At 45.1% G+C, this 21899-nt stretch overlaps 1 protein-coding gene across 1 annotated transcript in view; it reads left to right on the top strand.

Moving 5' to 3' along the window:
* Nucleotides 1-10424: 10424 nt before the first annotated feature.
* SCML4 (Scm polycomb group protein like 4) overlaps nucleotides 10425-21899 on the top strand; it is a 55933-nt gene continuing 44458 nt past the window's right edge. The window contains exon 1 of the mRNA XM_052690081.1: nucleotides 10425-10609. The gene's annotated coding sequence lies outside the window, so the exon portion shown is untranslated. The remainder of the gene's footprint in view (nucleotides 10610-21899) is intronic.

Below are 21899 nucleotides of genomic sequence, written 5' to 3'. Positions count from 1 at the left end.
CATAGAAATCAAACTTTTCTGACTCTGGCTTAAAACATTTTTAAGCCTTTATTTCACCAGGTCAACAGAAGCTCTGAATCTTTTGATAAACAGAATACCTGAAAGCATCTTTGCAACCATGTGCTACGTAAGTTGGTGGCTTTTGTTTAATGCCTTTGTAAAAGGTAAATGCTGGAAAGCCAAAAGTACAACATGCAAAGAGTGCATGTTGTGTATCAGTTTTGAATTTTCATCAACAACAACAAACTGGAAAAAAATGATGCCTGGTTTCACTTGTAATAATGTGCATCTCTTAAAGTTTGGAGGTATGTTTTTTTTCAGTCTCCTTCAGGTCTGTAAATAAGACAGTGATTCTACCCAACCCATTTAGAAAGATTAGATATTAAGTTCAGGGAAGAGAGAATCAGGGCTGTTGGTTTATTGTGTGACTTGTCAAAAGCAACAGACAGGTTCTTCTTCTTCCCAACTATGACAGTGCGATGGTGTGAGACATGGGACAAGCTGTCATGCAGAGAAAACTCCATCCTATGAAAATCACCCAAGGCCAGGTCAGCTGTGCACTAATTTGTGACCTTGTTTATTAAAAAGGGATGTCACTTTAAATGCAAATTTACATTGATATATTCTTTGTAATTGCAATAGTTGCAAATAAAATCTGAAAATGTTCTAAATGAGGTTATGGTATCTTTCAAAGTGCTTCTGAAGTGCATATCATACAGAAAAAACTTGTAAAGCTTAAACAGTGTCAGGTGTTCAAAATCAAGTATGAAGTCTAGGTTTACTTTAAGTGACTCGTACACTTGTCATCTTTTAACTCCATTTCATTTGCAAAATGCAGTAAAGAATTAGCAATAACAAGCACCGGTTGCATTCCGAAGTCTCTCAAGCCAGACACTGCCCTGGTGAGTGACATGCATGAAGAATAGGTGCTGGACACTATCATCAAGCAGGCAAAATGAATGCCAAACTTGCATTGTCCTGCCAGAGCAATTCATAGTACACGTGCTGTTGTGAAGAGTTGGAAAGAGTTAGGAGAAAATAATGATAATAATCATAAGCATAGGAAGGGGGGGGAGCATTCTGACTACTGGTTTCTAAATTTTACTGTGAGATACTGAGTTATATTTGCAAGATGCAAATGCTTTGAGGTGACTTAAAAAAAATGTCTGATCCGAACAGTGAAGTATTTTCTTCTTTGAGATTAAAGATAACAGCTGGGGTTGCAGGTTATGCACTGAAACTAGACTAACCATGGATAATTGCTGAACTAATAAGGCCTAAGTCTAATTCATTTTTCTATGTTGCTTGTCTGTATAGTCAAGGTAACCTTATAGAAGGTGCAAGAGGATGAACTGCAAGGGCGTTGGAAATTTAGCTCATATTGCAAAGAAGGCAGGCTGATACTTTCTCTCCTAAAAATGTTAGCAATATAGTTGTGTGTCAGTTTACAAATCTGCTGAGATGGGTGCAAATCTGGGGATGAGGAGGTGTTGAGGAGCTTCATGTGAATAGATATCTGCATTCTGCAGATGTACAACTGAATGTTGCATTATTAGTTGATCTGTTGTGTGTCTGACCATTAATAATAATTTCTGAGTAGCGGTTTGAATTGTGACCACTGAGTTACTGGCATAGGTAAAACAGGAAGAAATGGTGTTTTGTGTTCACTGTGGTTTATGTCTCATGTTTTGAGAGGATTTAGGAACAAATTCAACCAATTTGTTCACTTAGCTCTTCTGAATCTCTGGACTAGTAACTGGAGGGCAAGAAAGGAAGAAAATCTGCTGTGCTGCTGCACCCTGTGCAGTAGTTTCCTAAGTAAAACTTGGAAGCATCTACTATCGCTTCAGTGTAAGTAGACTCCCTTCTGTTGGAGATCGGAGGAGGTCCTGCCACTCAAGCAGAGGAGCTCCTGATGCCTCCAGGGTCTGTAGAGGCCAATTCCATGGACGTCTGCTTGGACTGGAAGAGGGAGGTGGGTGGTGCAGCACCTCTGGCCTTGCTGCTTCTGGCCCAGCTTAAATATCGGTGTGGGAAACGGTGACTTGTGGCTGGCAGATGTAAGTACGGGAAGTAGATGTGGGCTAAATTTGAAGTAGATATGCATGAGTAAAAGGAACTAATCATAAAAGTGATTTTTGTTTGCATAAAATGCCGTAAGCTTCCTGCCCCCCAAATGTTATCAGTGGTCAATTAACACTGAAGGAAACATCACAACACTTCTTTCTGGTCTGCTGCACGACAGCTATAAAGCTACAGTCATATGAAATCATGATAAACCCTTTCAAAACCTATTGTGAGGGAAGAAATTCTAATTTGTGCAGGAAAGTGATACTTCTATTTAAAATCACTTAATTTCAGTAATTCCAGCTTTTCCTCCAGCAGGGGGAAGCAGGGGTATGAATTTGTTCAGGATCCACTGAAGCTGTTCCATTGGATGCCTTGCTGGCTTTTATCTGTGGGTTTGGTTTTGTTTTCCCCCCTCCTCTCCTTTTTACTGGAGGCAGAAGGCATAGATGAAGGTTTATTTAATCTATTTATTTTGTTTTTAACTCTTGCTTCTTCAAAACTACTGCTTTCCTCTTTTTTAAAACGTCTATTTATCTGTGTCATCTAAAAACTGCTGAGGAAAATCCATTCTAAGATAGGAATAACAATAAAATTTTTTAAAGATGGAGCCCCTGGGATGGGAAAGGCAGATTCTTTTAAGTAGCAGGAATTAGCGTGTTAATGAGTCCATCTTGAGGCTTAAGCATTACTTTGGAAAGGAATTTTCCTCAGTGGACGTCTTGCAGGTATGTCCAGCTCAGCTGTACTGTAAGATCTGCCAAGTTGAAATCTGTTGGTCGGTTCTCTTTCGAGTGCCCATACCTGGAAGACCAGATGTAGGGGTACCAGGAGTGCTGGGCTGGTCACTGCCTGTGTCCTCAGCACGTTGAGACCTGATAGATCAGTGTACCCAGCAGCCAGTGTCTTTGAAAGCTGCACAGTGCTGGGATGCTCTCTGTTCTTATTATTCATCAAAAACTTTGCAAGGCACAGGATTTCTTTATTAGAATTCGAATATATGCTTGAATTCCTTTTATTCTCCTGTTTGAGCATCTTCTTCATTGCCTGTGTCATACTGGGGCCTTAGGAAGTCAGGGACCAAACACAAAAAAAGGTGCATGGGATAACTTTGGGCGATTTCAGCTAGGGATTGAACTCCAGACGTGATACCAAAATTGCTCCCATTGGATATCTAGCCATTATTTAGATGGAAGAAATAATTTTCTGCAGATATCATTTATCTTTGTCACTCAGTTAACTAGTGGAACAGTTACCAGCAATGAAAATTATAATAAACCTAATTAGCATAATAGATTGTAAGGCTAATTATAATCTTTTTAAGCCAAGTTACTTACACTCTACTTAGAATGTAATTTCAAATGTGTGCTGAATCAAGGAGCCCTCTCACCTTCTGTGTACAACCCTTCCACATGTATGCTCTGATAATTAAACAGGGAAGTTACATTGCTGATGTCAAATTTAATGGCACAAAGGAGACTTCACGGGCCACTTTGAGTAATTGTTTTAAAATCGCCTGCTATTTCTTCCAAACAAGGTGTGAGTGCTTTCCTTTTTATGCAAGCAACATTACCAGCCTAATGGGACAAAGCTGGAGGAGCTCGTATGTTCTGGAGAGAAACCCAAGAAAAAAACATGGTTGCAGGATCACGTCCCTAGGCTGAGCTAGAATTACATCCTATTTCCTGACAGTAGGAACCGTAGAGCAGCGTTTCCTGGGAATTTTGTTGGCTGTGTTTGCAGCTGGGGACTGACATTTTTTTTTCTATCTAACACTGGTGTTAAACACTGGGTGAATTGGAATTCACAGTTGAATGGTTGGGGCCACTGCTGCAGGACACCCTGACTGGTGCTCAAGTGAAGGCTGAGCAGTGATGGTAAGGGCTTTCTAGGGACAGTTGAAGTGTAAGATCTAGACCTTTGAGATACATTTTATTATGAAAGAATAAGAGTTTGTCTTTTCTTCCCATATAATGGTTTTGGTATTATGTTAATGGATGTATTCGTTTTCAGACTTCCTGGGCCAAGTTCAACAGCAGTTCTGGAAGGCTGGCTATTCCTTTAAATTCTACAGAAATGGGTTACACCTAATGGGAAGTTGATTAATGATTAATGGGGCCCTGGACAACCTGATCTAATGGGTGGCAACCCTGCTCGCTGTCTTTAGGATCCCTCCAAACCCCAGCCATTCTGTGACCTGAGCTGAGATGCCATCCTCCTGACTGTAAGAGGTGTGGAAGGCCAGCAGCATGTTGTTTATTGTCTGTTTTATTTTTTCTTTCACAGCATGCAATCATTTCTCCATGCCTTGATCACAGCTATGGAATTTGTGCTGTCTAATGTATGCATGTGCAGTAAATTAAACTCAAATTGAATGACCGATTTCTTTACAGCTGAAGCTCCATTAATTACCATGTGTAAATCACATTAGATGAGATTAGACTGTAATGGCTGTAAAATAGGCACTGTCCATGACAGAGTGGCGAGGTTCAGAGGCCCAGGTGACAATCGCTTGGGTCCTTTTGAAATGAAGAGATGAAATGTGGTAGTCCTGCCTTTGCCTTGCGTGGGGCTTCGATCTGTTTGACACACCCAGCTGTGCAGGGGCCTCCAAACAAATTCAGGCACACGACAACTGGCTATTCTCCTGGTCTTGTACACAGCACACAGGCTGCAGAAGCCTCGGGCCTCCCTGCCCTCCTGCAGCAGGACCTCAAGAGATGCCTTCAGCAATGTCTGTGAGCTGGCACCATGGCAGCAGCGAGCCAGGTGAGCTGTCTGCCCTGCTCAGAGAGACCTGCCCAGTGCAGCAAGCCCTACGCTCGCTGCTAAAAGCCAATTAAAGCCAAAAATAGAGCTGTGTTGTTCCAATCCCAGCATCTCTTAAAAGGGAAGCGTGCCCTCCTTGGTCAAATGTGAGCCTGGGAGACCTGCGGGAATGACAGCAATTAATCATCGCCTTGCTTTGAGTCTCCATGTAAGTGCTGAGTGTTAAATATTACAACAGCACCGATGTGGAGGTTGACACCAGCCTTTGTGCTGCAGGTCTCTGTAGATGTGAGGTTGTAGGCTAGGCAGTGATAAAATAATTCAGCTTGTTAGACGCAAGCAGAGCTTGTTGGTATGCACATCGTGCCAGCCTGAAAAGGATGGAAGTGTCAAAACAGCGGAGGAGGGGGAACATAAGGAAAATCCTAAAATCAAACCTTTTATTTCAGAAACATCATCACTGAAATTAGATTAGTTTTATTACAACCACAGTGTGATTTCTGAAATTCAACTTTGAGCAATTAATTGACTGGCTCAGATAACTTCTGTGAAAGATGCTTTGACTCTGGTTTTTTTTTTATTCTTTTTCTGTTAGCAGCTATTCCACAGCTAGAAAGAAAATTCATCCCATCTCAGGCACTGAGCAGAGGCCACTTGCAAAGCTTAAACCTTCTTTGCTAGGTCACATAATTGCATCCCTGTGATGGGAACTGACAGCTCTCTGCAGAGCTGCGCATGGGAGAAGGACAGCAGAGCCTGTCTGGCAATTCCCAATTTCATGCAGCTTTGAGATGCTTGGGTCTAAACTATGCTTCCTTCTCTTCTGTACTTCCCAAAGCACCAAAGCTGGGATTGGAGCTCCCCCTGTCCCTGGAAGCACCAGCAGATGCTGTGTGGGGAGTTCCTCGGCTGAGTTTGTGTGCAAACACCATGCAACTCCCCATTGATGGTGGCAGTCCAAATCCCTGGCTAATTAAGATCTATAAATGAGGCTGCCATATGTAATTTAAAAAATAGATAGACTATAGTATAACTACGCATGCATATAGACTGAATATAGCACTTGCCAAGAGAAAAAAAAAAGAGAGATAATTACAGTGAATTTGGATAGCAACTGATTTTATTTTTTTTCCATTGAATTAAGGAAAATGAGTATGCAAACATATATGAAGGCGTGTATTTTTACTGCTTTTACAGCCAAGGTGAAAAATCTATCTTTCTGGCCTTGGATGTACTGGTAAGAGGCTGCTCATGAGGCTGCCATTGCTGGCAGGCCGTAAGATCTTCACATGATGGCAGCCTCAGCCCTCTGCCTGTGGCCTGCTGCAGGGAAGGGTTGTTTTCTTCACCCTGCTGCAGCCATGAGAGGTTCCAGAGCACACTCTGGTGATCAAACCTCTTGCTGGGAATGGTTTCTTGCCCGTCACCCTGCTCAGGTGCAACACCCATCGTTATTATCCCCATCCCTTTGGGTATCGCAGCATTATATCCTCTGGAAAAAATCTGGAGGATTTTGTTTTTTAATCACTACACAGACACAATTACTGCCCAGCCGTGCTGTTTTAGGTGAGTTACTTGTGAAAGGTGCTTGGAAGACAAGATGTTGAGATCTTTGCTTCCATTATCTTTTCCCTGAGCCATTCCTCATGGCATTTGTGAACATAGACCCCATTCACTTGTTAAGAACATAGCACTTCTCACCTCACAGTCCCATGCTATGCAACAGCCAAAAGTTAGAGCTAAGGTGCTGCTTACTCAAATTCTGGAAATTTCCCAGATTATGGGAATCACAGAATCACAGAATTGTAGGGGTTGGAAGGGACCTCCAGAGATCATCGAGTCCAACCCCCCTGCCAAAGTGCAGGTTCTCTACAGCACAGGTAGGCACAGGTAGGTGTTTTCTTCTTGAACCTTATTTCCCTTTGTTCAGTTGAGTTGGCTCTGTCTGGGCATTGCTGCAGCTCTCACAATAAGAAGCTGACGTTTCGGTGTATTGCCTCACAAACAACAATCCTGGTGCAGAAGCAGTGAAGAGTTTCTAATTCAGCCTTTCAGTGCCTTATCCTTGTCAGGCATGGCTAACGTAATTAGCAATGGAAAGTCATGCAAAAAATAATCCTGAGTCTTCCTTGATCTTCACACAGAGCGCAATGCAGCAATTGCCATCACCTTGGTGTTTCAGGAGCAAGATGCTCTGACCAACATCTGGGCTCAGTGCTGAGCAAAGGACCTGTGCTGTGCTGTGCAATGTGCATCCATTCTGGTGGGCACAGATTTGGAAACCTCAGCATGTGAGTAGCGTTAGCAAAGCAGCAGAGAGATACATGAGCTTCTTGCTCTGCTCCTGGAGCTGCATCAGGATTTGAATACCACTGCTAGCACGGGGCCAGCAGACATGGTCCATGGGAAGTCCATGCTGTATAAACAGGTGGAAAGTGACCATTTGAGTCAGGCCCTAGCCTAGAGGTGTGAAGGGAACTCTTTTCCTTAGCTGCAGCAAGGTGTGCTGATGCTCCAGGTCTGTCCATGCTTATTGCACTTTATTTCACTTGCATGCTTCAGATGTGGGCAATTTTGTCCAAGTACTCTGCTTTTTGGGTGCTGTCAGTCTTGGGGTTTGCCTAAAACAAGTGTGGAAGGGGGGGAAGACATTATTTCTGCAGCTCTGAAGGGTTATTTCTTCTATCACTGAGGATGCCACGTTACTGTATTGCCTTTCTGAGGTCTTTAACACAGCAATAAAAGAGCTGTTAAGATGTTTTTAAATCAGTAAGTGTAATAAAAAACCAAACAAATTACAAAACCTGCCCTCTGGTGGCAGCTCCAGCATCCCAGGCCATGTCCTGTTGGTCTTGTGCCCGCATGCCTGATGGGATGCACATGCATGAGGGAATTTTAATTTCCTTTCTCTCTTAACCTGAATGATTTTGTAGAAATCTGCAAATAATTGTTTAAGCAATCAAATCATATAAATTACAGGGTGATGCTCGAAGTGAAACGGCGTTCTGTGGGAGTATATCAGTGTTGGTGGTGCTTTCACTGCTAGGGACGGAGGTTTGGTGTGATCCGGGAGACATGGCACCCAGCAGCTCCTGCCTGACCTGGTGTGAGCTGGTAAGAGCTGCCCTTGCCTCATGCTGGGTGCCCTAAAAGCTTCATCCACCTCCAGGCTCTGCCCAACAACGAACAGAGCATGAAGGGGAATGCAGGACTCAGCAAAGAAGGGAGACAGAGTTTGTGTTTTTGATGTTGTGTTGTTGTGTTTGTGACGTGCCAGCAGTGGGTGTGATGAGCTGCAGCCACACTGAGCTGCTGAGGAAATGGGAAGCAACAGGGATGGCAAAGAGTCTCACACAGTGTTTTAAACAGACATGCTGTTGGAAAGGTCTTGTGTTGATTATTTATTTTTAATCACTTTTTCCCCATTTATCCTGTGACGGAATGTACAACTGAGATCCGTATATGTTTCCAGCTTCATTCCACTTTACTCTTGTAGTGGAATCTGTAAGTGTGTCCCTTTGGCCCTGATTTAAGAACAGAGCAGACAACAACAACAACAACAGCAACAAAATAAAAATTTAAAAAAAAAAAAAAAAAAAAAAAAAAAGGAGGGAGAAAAGAGACTCGGAATGAAGACTGAGCTGTGCCATTTTACCCAGCACCTTTGCAAACACTGTGGGTTTCTGACACCAGTAGAGGAATGTAGAAAACAATTGATTCCATTCTCTGTTAATAATACATTTTTTTCCAATCTACACTATCTGCTGAATTTATAGAAATGTAAGCAAAAGAAAGAAAAAGGCAGCCTTGTTTCCCTAACATCTACTGAACTTCTGTTGCTTGTGTTGTGTTTTGTTTTTTTCACTTTAGGGGCACAAAGCTTTTCTCCGGCTATGGGCAGAGCACCAGCTGTCCTGCAGGTACGTGTTCTTACTAATGGCTGATGCTGGTGGGAGGGTACAGGGGCTGGGTGCCTGTCTCTTCCTCTTCTTCCTCAGCTTCACCCCTGTCCATGCTGACAGGGCACCAGCAGCCCCCCTAAACCATCTCTGCTGTAAAAGCAGGAGACCTCTCCCAGGTGCAGCTCTTCCTGACTTTGGTGCCACTGGCTGCCCAGGGAGGTGGCAGAGTCACTGTCCCTGGAGGTGTAACATGGAGATGTGGCACTGAGTGACACAGCCAGTGGGCATGGTGGGGGTGGGTTAGGGTTGGACTAGGTGATCTTGGTGGTCTTTTCCAACCTTAACGATTCTATGATTCTAAAGCCAGCAAAGCCAGGCTGGTGCACCACAGAGCATGGACCACAGCCACGAGACCTCTGATGAAGCCTTCACATTAATGAGAATGAAGGGAGGCGAGAAGCACATTCTGCAGCAAACGCCGTGTTAACGATGTACGTGAGCGTGTGAAGTGGGCAGTGGGGAGATGTGCAAACAACTGCGACAAACCCCTTCGCTGGTGTAATCTGATCAAGAGCAGGCAATGGAGCGTGACAGGGTTGTTATGACCCTTATTTTTTTGAAGTATTACGGGCTTTCTTTTTCTGTTTTTAGGTGAGAGCTCCTAGAGATGTGATGAATAAGGACGGACTCGGCTCCTTCTCACAGGTGAGCAACTGGAAAGGCAGTGACAGGCTGTACCCACGCACTCACGGCACCGCTGGCACAAAGGTCCCGAGTGCTGCTCCCGGCTCCCATTTAAATAATTGGAAAAATAATGCTCCAAAATAACAGAGCGAGTGGTCCTCCCCATTGTGAGCTCAACATTGGGCCACGCTACTGCATGATCGGGACAAAGAGACTATGATACAGGCTGGTTTCTATGGCAACAGAGGAGGGGTAGCTAAAACAGAAATGTTGCAAACACGGGCGCTGCTCACCGCACCGCTGCGCAGGGTACAGCTGCCTGCAAAGCGTCCGGATGCCTCCACCTTTCGGCTCGCGGAGTTCTGACATGCACAGACATGGCAATGTGTTCTCCGTTTAGCTGCAAAGAGAAAGGGAACACCATACACGGCCCCCCGTTTTCTGTGTGTAAAATCTGTGCGTTCTTTAAAAGGCAGTGGTTGGCTGGTTTTCCGGACATGATGTGGTTGAAGCTGTCATCGTAATGGAAATTCATTGCTGTAGCTATGGTAAATCGAGTTTTCTGCCTGTGCTGAATGCATTAGTCTAATGAGATGTTTGCAGCTGGAGAGCGGAGCCGCTGGAGGCTCGCATGGTGCTAGGAGGCAGGAGAAGATGGCTTGTGCTGGGCTCTGTGTGCATGTGCTGAAAGTCCTGTGCCCAGCGGCTCCAGACGCCCAGGCACTCTAAAGGCACTGCCCAGGCTTCTAACAGAGGCGATAGGTAAGGGGAAAGCATGCTTTTTCTTCTTATTTTTTTCTCTGCCTGATTCCTGCTGTTGAGCCCGGTTTGAGCAGTTTCCGTTCTGCTTGCACGCGCATTAACTTCGCAGCTCCTCAGTGGAGCCTGTGGGAGGTGTCAGGTGCCGACGTCCTGGTGCCCGTCCCATCTTCAGAGCAGATGCAGAGACTAATTGTCCCTTGTTCCTGCAACTAAAGGAAGCGATTCTGTTGGTGTGCCAGCTTGTCCCCAAATACCAAGGAGCACATCTCAGCAGTGCTGTTTGTGCTCATCTTCCAGGTGCTTCCAGGACAAACTGGGGAAGGACCCTGCGCCAGGAGGAGATGCACACACGACCTGTCAGTCCTGTCAGCTGCTGTCCGGCCCACAGCCCGTGCCTCGTCTGCCACTGGTGAAGGCCAGCACAGGTCCGTGAGTAACCCCGCAGTGGGCTGATGGCAGTGGTCTGTCAGATGGGACTGGTTGGGTGCATACAGGGCTTGTTTGGGTATGGGCAGGGCACCCAGCAATCTATGGGGGAAAGTTTAAATTCTCTGCATGAGGGGGGGGCTTCTGTTTAGTGCTGATTTTCTTTTAAGAGGCTTCTGGAGGTGTTTTGCTCAAGGATAGACCAAGGGCTTTTAGAATTAGGCACAGTGAGGGGCTAAATAGCCAGAAACTGTAGGAATGGTGTCATTTGTGGGTGTGGGGATGCAGACTAAAAAGTGTCTTTGTGCCACTTTGCACTCTGTGCAAGCAGTTCTTGCAGCCCCCTGTCCCTGCGCGCTACCAATCACATCTAGCTGCATGCAGCCAGGGTTGGGGTTGGTCAGCACGGTCCCTGTGTGATGCTGGGGGACAGGCGGGGAGATGAAAACGTGTGTCATGGGGCCAGGTGCTGGTCAAGGGCTCCGGCCCTGCAGGCTGCAGTGACTACTCACTTTAAGCTGCCACAGCAATTTTCCCAGCGAGGCAGAATCCCTCTGCTCCATCTTAAAAGTTACTTGGTTGGTGCATATGCTGCTCAGGTCAGAGAGGTGCCAGGGGAATGCTGGCATGGGATTGTGGAAGTGTGGCAAGACAAAGAGCTATCAGTCATACCTGAAGTTGATATGCTGCACCAGGTCAGAAACACTGCAGCACTGATAAATGCTTTGTTGATATCACATGTAATTGAGACAGTGATCAATTCATTTAGATATGCTTAACTTGAACACTTTCAAACTTTTTGTGGAAAAGAGCAGGCAGGAAGAGGCAGCTTTCTTCCTAGGACAAGGACTGCCATGCCCTGAGGTTCCTCACCTGCCTCTGGTACCTCACGAGAAGAAAAGTGCAGCAGGACTTTTCCCCAGTCCTTTCCTTAGCATTGTGTTACCACAAAAAGTATCTTTTGAAATACTATTTTAACAGTGAAACAACTACAGAGCACCTCATCACAGTACACAATTGACAGTCCAAGCTTCTGCAGGCTGAGGTGTGACCTTACACTGGTCTCTCTCAAACATCTATCTTCCTTCTTCCAGATTTAAAGGAGAAGCCCTGACAGCAGGGGGTTTTAGATCACTTTAACAAAGTATGTTTTAGGGTGCAACAGTGTTCTTTGAAGAGAAAAACACAATGGTGAGGAGAAGTACCCCAGTTCCCTGAAATCCTGCCCTACTTCTCTTCCTACAGCTTAAAAATGGTGCAAAGGAGGAGTCAGCTGAATTTACAAAGAGCGCTCCCAGCTGAGCTCTCCCTCTGACCATTAGGGTGGCAAAGCACTTCACAGGTGGTGGTCACCACAGGTCTACCAGCAGAGTGAATGAGCAGTTATTGGTTTACTCCTGAAGATAAAGATACTCCAGCCTCCTCTGAAAGAGAACAATGAATGGCGTGCATTAGTTGTGTAGTAGCAAGTTGCACCACGAGGAATTGTTTTTCTGTGAACGAGAAGAAAATTTTCTCCTTGTTGCACTGTGTCATAAGAATGCTTATTGGAAACTGTGTGTCTATGTGTTAGGGGGCTATATACTGCTCTGTGAAACAGAATCACAATGACTGGGTGCACTGAAGGCAGTGTCTGTTGATTCATGAAATGAAAATAACCTACAATCTAGGAAGCATCTTTTCACCAAGTTTTCTTATTGATGGGAATGAAAAGACTGACACACACACACAAAAAAAAGTAATATGCAGGGAAGCTAGGGTTAAATTCTACTAATTAAAGATGCAAAGTTCTGATATTTCACTTCTGTAATAAAACCTTACAAAGATGATGAAACTGTAAGTCGTTCATTAAGATTGACTGCTCCCTTTAGGAACTAGTGTAAATTTGGCCAGAATAAAGAATTGCCCAGAGACAGTCTGGATGTGTAATTATGCTACGCTGAAGGATGAATAATTCCTCTTGAACTGAGCAGTTTGCTGCTGCCCTGCAGTTTATCCTGACCCCATCTTCAGAGGTGATTCCCATCCTACGGGAAAAATGCTGCTATAAATGCCAGCCCTTTGCTCTCTGACTGTTCAGTTTGCTGTGTTCGTTTGGGGCACAAGATGTCAAGGACAGGATTTGCTTTCCATCCCTCTTTCATCCTCATCTCCACCTCACCCTCACATTTCCCACTACGTTTCCCTCTGTCACAACTCCACAGGGCAAGGAGATAGTCCCTGATTTCCTGCTCCCCTCACCTAACGTGTATGTGATGGATAGGCAGTTCTGTAAATTGGAATGTCCTGGCAATGCAGATCCCCAGAGGTAAACACCTCCCCGACACCCCTCTGAAGAAGCAGGCCAGCTGGAGGTAGCTGGCTGAGGATACCATGCTGATGTGCGTTGGCCCACCCTAGATAGCTGGAAAGTCATGTCCACACAACACAGAAGTCCTTGATGGTATTAAAGCCCTTAGCAGCATTGGCTTAAATTCTAGACCAAGACCTCATCTTGCACCAGATTTATTGAGACTTGTGATCATTGCTATCCCAAGAGCCTCCAGCTAGTGTTGAGGCATATAAACCCACTGCTGGAGGGAATGTGCCACTCAAATGCTTCACATAAAGCCCAGCAATCTAGAAATCAATCCAGATTTATCTGTCTAAAAACCAAACTGTGCTAGACAGTGATCTCTAGGTGGCCTGACCCTCTGACATCAACCATGAGCCTCAGTGGCTGCTCTGGTGCCATATTACCAATGTTCTCACCACTGTGCCCTCCAGCTTGTACAGACACACCAGCCTGGAGCCCACAACAGGGACAGTGAAGGACTTTAAGCTTGCAGGGATTTCTAGGGAAAAGACCCATAGCTTTCACTAGGAATGCAGCCCAGCAGGGAACAGTGATCCTCAGGGGGTGGCAGACACGCAGTAAAGACAGAGCGAAAATAAATCGGGGAGAAGATGTTGCAAAAAAACTGCTAGTGACCATTATTTATGTACACGCAGGAGCTCAGTATCCTTCCCCATTACCTTAGAAAAATGTTTATAGTGTTTATCTCCTGATTTCATCCGGCAGCATCCATCTATTTCTGCATAAACGATGAATGAGAGATTTGCCTAGTAACTGTCTCTTATGGCTCAGTAAATACTTGAATTTATTTGCATATCAAGCCAGCCGTGCTTATACTGCGCTCACTAAATGCAGCACCACAAAACACTACGCAGGGGAGGCTAGCTGGCCATTAACATGCTTAGATTTTATGTGAATGACTCCCTTCAACATTAATGGAAGTTATCTAAACAAATTGCCTTCCTATGAGGGAATAGAACATAACGTATCTAAATACTTATTATTCACTCTAGTTCAGTCATTCAAAGGGGTACCCAGCAAAGCAACGTAAAGCACCACTCTGGTGCTGGTGCTCAGTTTTCCCTGCAGCGTGGGGAGGGAGGTCACAGCGTCCAGCAGGCCACAGGGGAATCTCACCCCATCCCACAGCCCTCCTCAACTGCTGACATACAGCTGGTGCAGCCAGCCTGCTTTGGGGTGAGAGTTATGTTGTTACCCATCTGTCACCGCATCCTCAGTGGCTATGCCAAGCAGATAGTTGCTTTATTTATTTGCAAAATCCGGGCTCCAGAGCCTCTGTGTTTATGGCTTCCTACCAACATGAAGGTGAAGCCTGGTGGTTTTGACTGAGTTTCACAGTGAGTATTGGAGAGAGTCCACAATACTAAAAGCAAAAGTCCACAAACCCCAGTGAGGTGAAGTCATACCATGCCTCAAAGTCATGTTTTTTTACATGAATTTGACCTTTCTGCTTCTCCTGCTACCCAGGGTGAGCAACTTTCATTCCATATCAGCCAGTGGGGCAGAGTGGGTCCAGCCATATGTAGCCATCTACATGCATGGGTTGCCCTCTCTTTCTGAGGGACCCTCACCACACTCGTTCCCTTGCTCCATGCAGTGACTGGAAAGCAAACTCTGAGGACAAGCCTTGAAATTCAGAGATATTTTCATTAACAGATGATGAATTCATGCTATCACAGGTGTTTCAGAACTTATATTAAATCTACCTGCTATGGTTGCCACAGGTGATTTTTAATTAAATGAGGTTATTAAACAGGGAGACAATATTGCAAAAAAATATTATTGATCTCATGTCCTCAGCCATTATTTGTACACCATCACTGTGTCAGGCTGTTGACAAAGGAGACTGATGCTGAGTCAGCAAAGAAATGAGGTTGCTTGTCATTGTTGGAAAGAAAGGTCTGCTCAGGTGAGGCCCATCAGCTTGGTACTGTATCTCTGACCTGCTGAGAGCTCCTAGGGTAATACGGTGTCACAGGAAGCTGACACCGGTATTTCAGTCAGTGCCCTGGTAGCAGGAGAGGCTGCTGAACTGTCGTGGTTCATAAATGTGAATTATTCCCTTATCTTCTTCCTGTACCTGCCAGCCTGGGGGAGAAGCAGGGCCCTCGGGCTGAGAGCAGCTTGCTGGCTCCTACCCAGAGGGCAAAAGTAACATTTTGCTGCTGCTTAGCCCCAAAGTTCAGATAACTGATGAGGTTTTGTTTTTCATTTGGTTCACCCCCCCCCCCCCCCCCTCCTCCCCTCTTCCTGAATTCCTACCAGCACTGGCCCTATTTTAAACAAACGTGAGCTGGGGCAGAGCATAGCTATCCTATGCTTTGATGCAACTACCGCTCAAGCCAGCCCTAGGCTGCTGTGTGGGGACCTTGGTGTCATCTGTGTTCCCAACACCTCCACAGGAAAGGGAAGAACGCTCCTGTGCCTCCAGGGAGAAAAAAGAAAGATTGTCTGGGTACAAGGTCTGGAAGATGGCAAGAAGGAGCATTCCCTGCTGAAAAAAATGGGGAAAAGCAGGATGAACCAAAGCTTCTTGTTGAGTCATTACAGTGAATTTGGAAGTGAGCTGTTCTTCTAAACTCATTCCTATGCAATCTTGCACAGTCCCATGTGACAGGAATCTCCTACAGCCACCAGACATGTCTCCATCCAGGATGAGCCACGTAAGGCTGTGCACCACTCTTTTCTAATAGATTTTAGCAACAGAGGAATTAATGACAACAGAATGTATAAATAAAACCAGCTTCTGAAAAGGTCACATTTGCCTGCACTCATAGCTGATGAGCTTCTTATGCTAATTTCAGGGCAGTGAAAAACTTGATACTGCGTCCCACTGCCTTCTGTTTGCTAGAAAGCAGCACAGGCTGACAGTCAGCACAAGAGCATTAAAGCATCAGGGCAGAAATGACACACTAGGAAAGCCTGAGAGTGCTCAGGAGAGAGTGCAAACTGGGAAGAAAGAGAAAGGAAAACTACATAAAGTCTGAGACCCCTCCAGGTGTTTACAGGGCTCCATTCATCATCATGTGCTGCTTGAGGCACCCTGCCTCAGCCCCTTGCAGGCTCTATGCAAGTGTGGCAATCTTCTGGATGAAGAGCGTTAAAGTCATCACGTGCAAGATACGATAAATGAGCTAAGAAATCTTGAGGGCAAAAATAGGATAAAATTTGAGTGCAGGAAATAACTTCAGCTGAAGAGTGTGGGACACAGTGATGACACTGGTGGTGTTGGATCCCAACTGAATCACAGTGCTGGAGAGAAAATCTGACATTAAGATGCAGAGGTAGGCATTCACAGTGGTGGACTTTGCTCCCCTTGCTACAGCTGCCTTAAGCACACCTGATCCTTTGGCATTTACCCTGGATTTCCAAAAGATATACAAGGAGAATTTCAACCTACCATTTCAGACAGCTTTCATTAAGAGATACATACCAATTGTCCCAAAAGCTTATAATAAATACATCTCTGAGTGACATGGTGTGACGCCACAAAATGATAGAAAACAGCAATGATAGCAAGGTAGCAGAGTCTCAGGCTGCAGCAAGTGAGGATAAACCCAATTGCAGCAGCTGCAGATGTAAAAACAAAGGAAAAAAAAGCTGCTCACCTTCAGAAGGTCCCACATAGGTAGAGATCTCAAGCAAGATACCCTCACCTCTACTGCCAGCCCTTAAAGAAGGTCTGGGAGGGGGTTGATCCTGGCTCCACCCTTTCTGGTCATTCAGGTGCACTGCATGCACCTGAGTTCCCTTGGAATTTGCCTTCCCCCAGGTGTTCAATCAAGCCATGACCTAGCACTTCTGCTACACATGGTCACACAAAACAAAACTGATGTCCCCTTCACCTATGTATGTGTGTGCAGAGTGAATTAGGACCTGTAGATACTTTATCTGTTTCATAACGACTTGTACTTTTTCACTGGCAGAAGCTATCAAAAGCTGGAACATTTTATTGAACAATTTTGAAATAATTCTGCAGGGCAGAAAGTTGACCTGGACCTCTTATGTGGGGTTTATGAAAGTGTTTGAGCTAGAGAGATTTTTAGGACTGAGTAACAGAGAGCAACCCCTCCTCACTAGGCTCATGTAGACACCTTGGTTGCTCCTCTAGAAGAACATGAAGGAGAGCATGCTGCAAGTGGCAGGAGATAGAGATCTCTTCCTTTCCACAGAAAACCAGGTGCTACCAGCCGCTTCTCCACTGATGCACATACTGGGACAGTCCTCAGGCACTGAGAGATTCCTCCCAGCACCCAATGCCACCGAGTTTGGAAACCTCAGTCCTAAGTCAGAACGTGACATGAGTGGTTGATTTGCCAGCATCAGGGATGCTGCATGCCTGAATCTGACTGTACAGACACTTCTTCCTCAGCAGCTTCAGGCACTTCTGTGGAGCTGTGAGCTGTTGTCTTCACTGCTTACACTGCTGTCCCAATAAGTGAGAAGAAATATAGCCAGGAGTGGAAGATTTTGCCATCCTACGTTGGACCTTTGTTGGCAACTTTGTGAAGCAGACATATTAAAAATTACAATAATGGTATCTCAAGAACCACTAAACAATGTGTCATGGAGAAAAAGCACTACGTGCGGGTGTGAATGCTCCATATGCGCTCTTCTCCAGTCCCAAACTACTCTTGTGGAGGCTTATAGTGGACAGCAACAGTGTATTTGCCTTCCATTGCTCCCTCCAGCTAGTGTTGGCACTTACAAGGTCAAACTCACTGGAAGTTCATCCTATGGTATCTTTCATCTTTTGTGTGCTAAGCAGGCATCCCATCAGTCCAATTTTGCAGTGTATTGCCCAAGGTATACACACAGTGACATGCAAGTCAGCTGCAGCATTTTTATTCTCAGTTTAAAGTGTTTAGGTGATGAATGGAGGATTGCTGCCAAATACGGTCTGCAAATTGTATGGAAAATAGGATATGGTGGCTTATTGTAGGGGGGAAGTGTGCCAAAACAGTTCTGAAAGGTGAGAGTACTGTGTTTGTTTAAAAATGATTTATAGGTATAATTCACTGTGGCAAATGCAACTCTGTGCTGTAGTGACAATCTGCAGCCAGTAGGCCTTACTGTCCAGCCCCACTCACCCAGCCCCACTGACCTGCCCACCATATTCCCACGATCTGAGCTCTAGGATGCTCTGCAGCTTCCCAGCATATTTCTGCTCCAGATGTGTTGGAAGGCTCTGGTTTCCCTTCTGAACCCATCTGAGTTTTAAGCAAGGATCTGGGCCGCATCAGAGTTTTTCCTCTCACAAGAGAAGTGGTGGCAGCAGGGACTGTTTGGTCTCTAGCAGTGATGCACATTGTTTTTTTGGTTGTTGTTTCTGAACATAATGATTAAATAAGTATCCTTTTATTTATGTCATCAATTCCAATGTTAAAATGTGGTCTGAATAAAAACATGTCTCCTGTGTATGGAAATGAAAGCTTGGAGCATCTTCAGAAGCTGTGGTTCCTGAAGTCCCTAAAGGCAGAAACCTAAGAACTACTCCAGTTAATGCCAGAAAGGCATGGATCTTTTATAAGTATTATTGCTCAAAATGTAATATAAAAGTGCAGAAGGTCCCTGAGGAGTAAGGATAACTTTATGTGAGAAATGAGTGAAATTCCTGCCCTGCATCTAAGAAAAGATATTTCCCTATTGACTTTTGTAATATCACTTCCTCAGATTTAGGGGATCAATTTTATTTCCTGGGGCATCCATCAGCTCCTCTGAGACATAAGCACATTTCTCACAGCTCAGTCCTCCACTCTGTGGCACAGCTGTGCCCATCCCATCTTAGTCCAGTGGCCAGTGGTTCCTGGTGGCTTGTGGTGGCTCTTGCTGGCTGGCTCTTGCTACTGTCACTTGCCCATTGGGCTGATGTCAGGGAGCATGGACATTTAGTGAGTTTTGCTGCAATGCAGCATAATTAGTGTAAACTAAATGTGCTGCTGTGTGCATGGGTGGGTGTAATTAGTGTGAAACAGAGGAAGGAGAGGATTGCTTCTATAGTGTTCAGGCTTCCAGTAAAGCAGATTTTAACGGGCAGAGGTTTCCCACTTCTTTTTGCAGTATGGATGTATTAGCCCTGCAAACATGTTCAGACAAGGAGGGAAGCATGGAAGTTTCAGTCTCAGCAAAGCAGGGAATGATGAGGGTGTACCCAGGGTTGGGGTTACCTCTGTGCTAAAAATGAATTTGTTTGCTAGAGTAATTGAAGAGGACAGTATGTAAGCAATAAAGAAATACCTAGAGTATCCTGGGAGGCAATAATGCCAGAAGAGAACCGCCAGGCCACACCAAGCACACCATCAAAGCAATTTTCTCTTTTCCACTATAAAATTTGCTTGCATTTCTTACTACACTGCTGGAGGTCTGCTGGAGTTGGGGAAAGAGGGAGTTTTCCAACTTGACTGAAGCCTTTGTGCCTATGACTCTTTTCCTGCTAATTCCAGATTACTTCAGGGATCAGTTCCTGCCTTGCTGGTTGACAGCCAGGCGAGTTCCAGGCGAGAACTGCTGGCATTTGTTTCCGAACTCTTCTGCGATTAATTAAACATTCATAAGCCGTGTTCCTGCAGTTCAGGACTAGGCTGAAAGCACTCTCATAGAAAGACCTGCTGCTGATCTCAGATGCTAGTGAGAGGAAGGGAGTACCTGTGCCTTGAGCAAGGGTGAAGCTGACAGGGGAGGGCAATACCAGGGTTACATTCACCTCTGTGTGGGATACACGTCTTCCAGGCAGCTGTGACAGCAGACCATGAGAAGCCAGGACTTTGCATTTGTTACATTTGTCTTCAAAGACCAATTCATCACAAGAGCTCCCCTGTGAGGCCACCTGTTATTGCTTTCCAGCAAGGAAACTTCTCTGACAATGCTTTGTTGTACCATGTGCTTTCCTGTAAAATGGTTTCTTAAAAAAGAATAATTTTTGTACATTGCCTTTAACAAAAACTCCGAACCATCTCATCGCAGTGTTCACCAGGCAAACTGGGAGAAGCATCTTGAATCCTCACACATCTGTGTGTTTGTATCACACTGGCGAGACTTTCTCTCTGCTGTCTATTTCTGCTTATTCTTGTTCATCACCTCTACAGAAATTTGTACAAAATCCCTCCTTATCACATCCTGTGGCACATGCACTCAAGAGGGATTCTGTATGGTGAGAAGGCAAATGAGGTGTGTGGGGCATTGCCTCTTCTCCCTGACCATCTCCTTCCATCTCAATGCACTGACCTTCTCTAAGTCTTTCTTCCAGCTCAACATGAATATCAAACTCCTTTTCCTGTGGGAAAGGCAACGTACAGCTGGTTCAATAAAACACTGGAAGCATTTCATGGAAATTATCTAGGTATCTGGATCCTTCTTGGAAATGAGCTTTGTGAAGCTTATCCATTCGCTGCAGAAACTGCTTGAGGATGTCCCATAAATGCAGAACCTGCAGAAAATTAGGGGAAAAAAAAAAAGGCAAGCAGCTATAAAAGAAGAGGCCAGAGTACTGCCAGATGAGCAAGAGGGAAAAAATATGAGTATCAGCCAATTACAGACTCAGTTGGAGAACTGAAATGGCAATAATATAAATGTTGCTCATTTCACATTCATTTGTTCCAAATCTTTGCCCCTGAACATTTAACAAAGAGCAGAAGGGGTCTTCTGTGGCTTATCGGTGATGAAAGCTTCTGGCTTCTGTGTGAGACACAGAAGATGAGAAAGAAAGTAACTGCTTTCAAAAGAGAAGTTGGTGCTTTCTTTGCTAGTCTGAAGGTTGTAGATAAATAAGATTGCTTTGTGCGCCTTCAGTTCAAGGAGGGTTAGCTTGTTAACCGTGCGAGTTCCCTGGTAACAGAGCTAATGGCAGGAGGGGACTTCTAGAAAGCAACTTGCACATCACAAGGGGAAAATGTATGATCAGAAACCAGAATGTCTGAACCAGCTCTGCTTGACCGAATATGTGAAGCAGGAACTGCTAAAATACGAATCCCAATTTAAATTTAATTGCTTCTTGTTCAGAATCACTCATCCCTGGTTTTGTGGGTTGAGGTCCTATCAGGGCTACGGACACTCATGTATGTAATAAAAGATTTACTTCAGCATCACCTAATTGGTTAAAAACTTACTAGGCATCTTTGCATCTCCAGTATCCACAGTTTCAGCTGAGGAAACACAGGCTGGAGGATTCTGTTGTTGGAAATCATGCTTGGCAGTTTGCAAAGAAGGGAGAAATGTGCTCTATATCCTGTTAATCCCTGGGAAAGCTGCTTGGTCCTGGATTGAAGGCAGCCAGGTGGAGGGCAACAGGGATGCATGCAGAGAGCTCACAGATGGTATTTTCATCCAGTTGTAGGCAGGAAGGGTGGCAGCTCTCAATTTCACTTCTCTATGCCCTCAGAGATGCTGCATCCCATTGGCCTCCCGAGTGGAAGGAGGTGGTGGATAAGAGCTTTCCTCCTTGGGAAGCTTTGCAGCCTATCAGCAAGATGGGGAGCACAGGTAGAGAAGGCAAGAGACAAAGTGGAGATAGACTGACAGGAAGGGTGGGCCAACATCACTCCTGAAACTGCAAGCCTGCAGGAGCAGCTACTTGTATCGTAGTAACAAATAATCTTAAGATGCCCTGCCCTCCACCTCAGCTTTCCATCCTTTTCCTCTGAGCTTGCACAGGGAGATTTGCACAGCTCCTGGCCTGCTTCACCAGCAGCCTACACATGGCCACCGTCAGGATATCTGTGGAGAAGAATTTAAAAGGCTGCTTTTACTGAAACAGAACGGCATTTCTGCACGTCCAGAGGGTGGGGCAGGGTTATTTTGCTGAAAGCTTATCCTGCAAATCAGAAAGAACTACTGTAAGAGGAGGTCTACAAAAGGAGCTCCTGCAGACTGCTGAGGTGGCAGACTGAGGGTCTATTTTACCTTTTGCCTCTGTACACTACCAGAAGCAGTTTTGC

Source organism: Tympanuchus pallidicinctus, unplaced genomic scaffold, assembly GCF_026119805.1.
Source record: "Tympanuchus pallidicinctus isolate F22 unplaced genomic scaffold, pur_lepc_1.0 scaffold1, whole genome shotgun sequence".
Lineage (NCBI taxonomy): Eukaryota > Metazoa > Chordata > Aves > Galliformes > Phasianidae > Tympanuchus > Tympanuchus pallidicinctus.
Note: the sequence above shows the minus strand (reverse complement) of the source record. Positions and strands in the feature narration are given on the sequence as shown.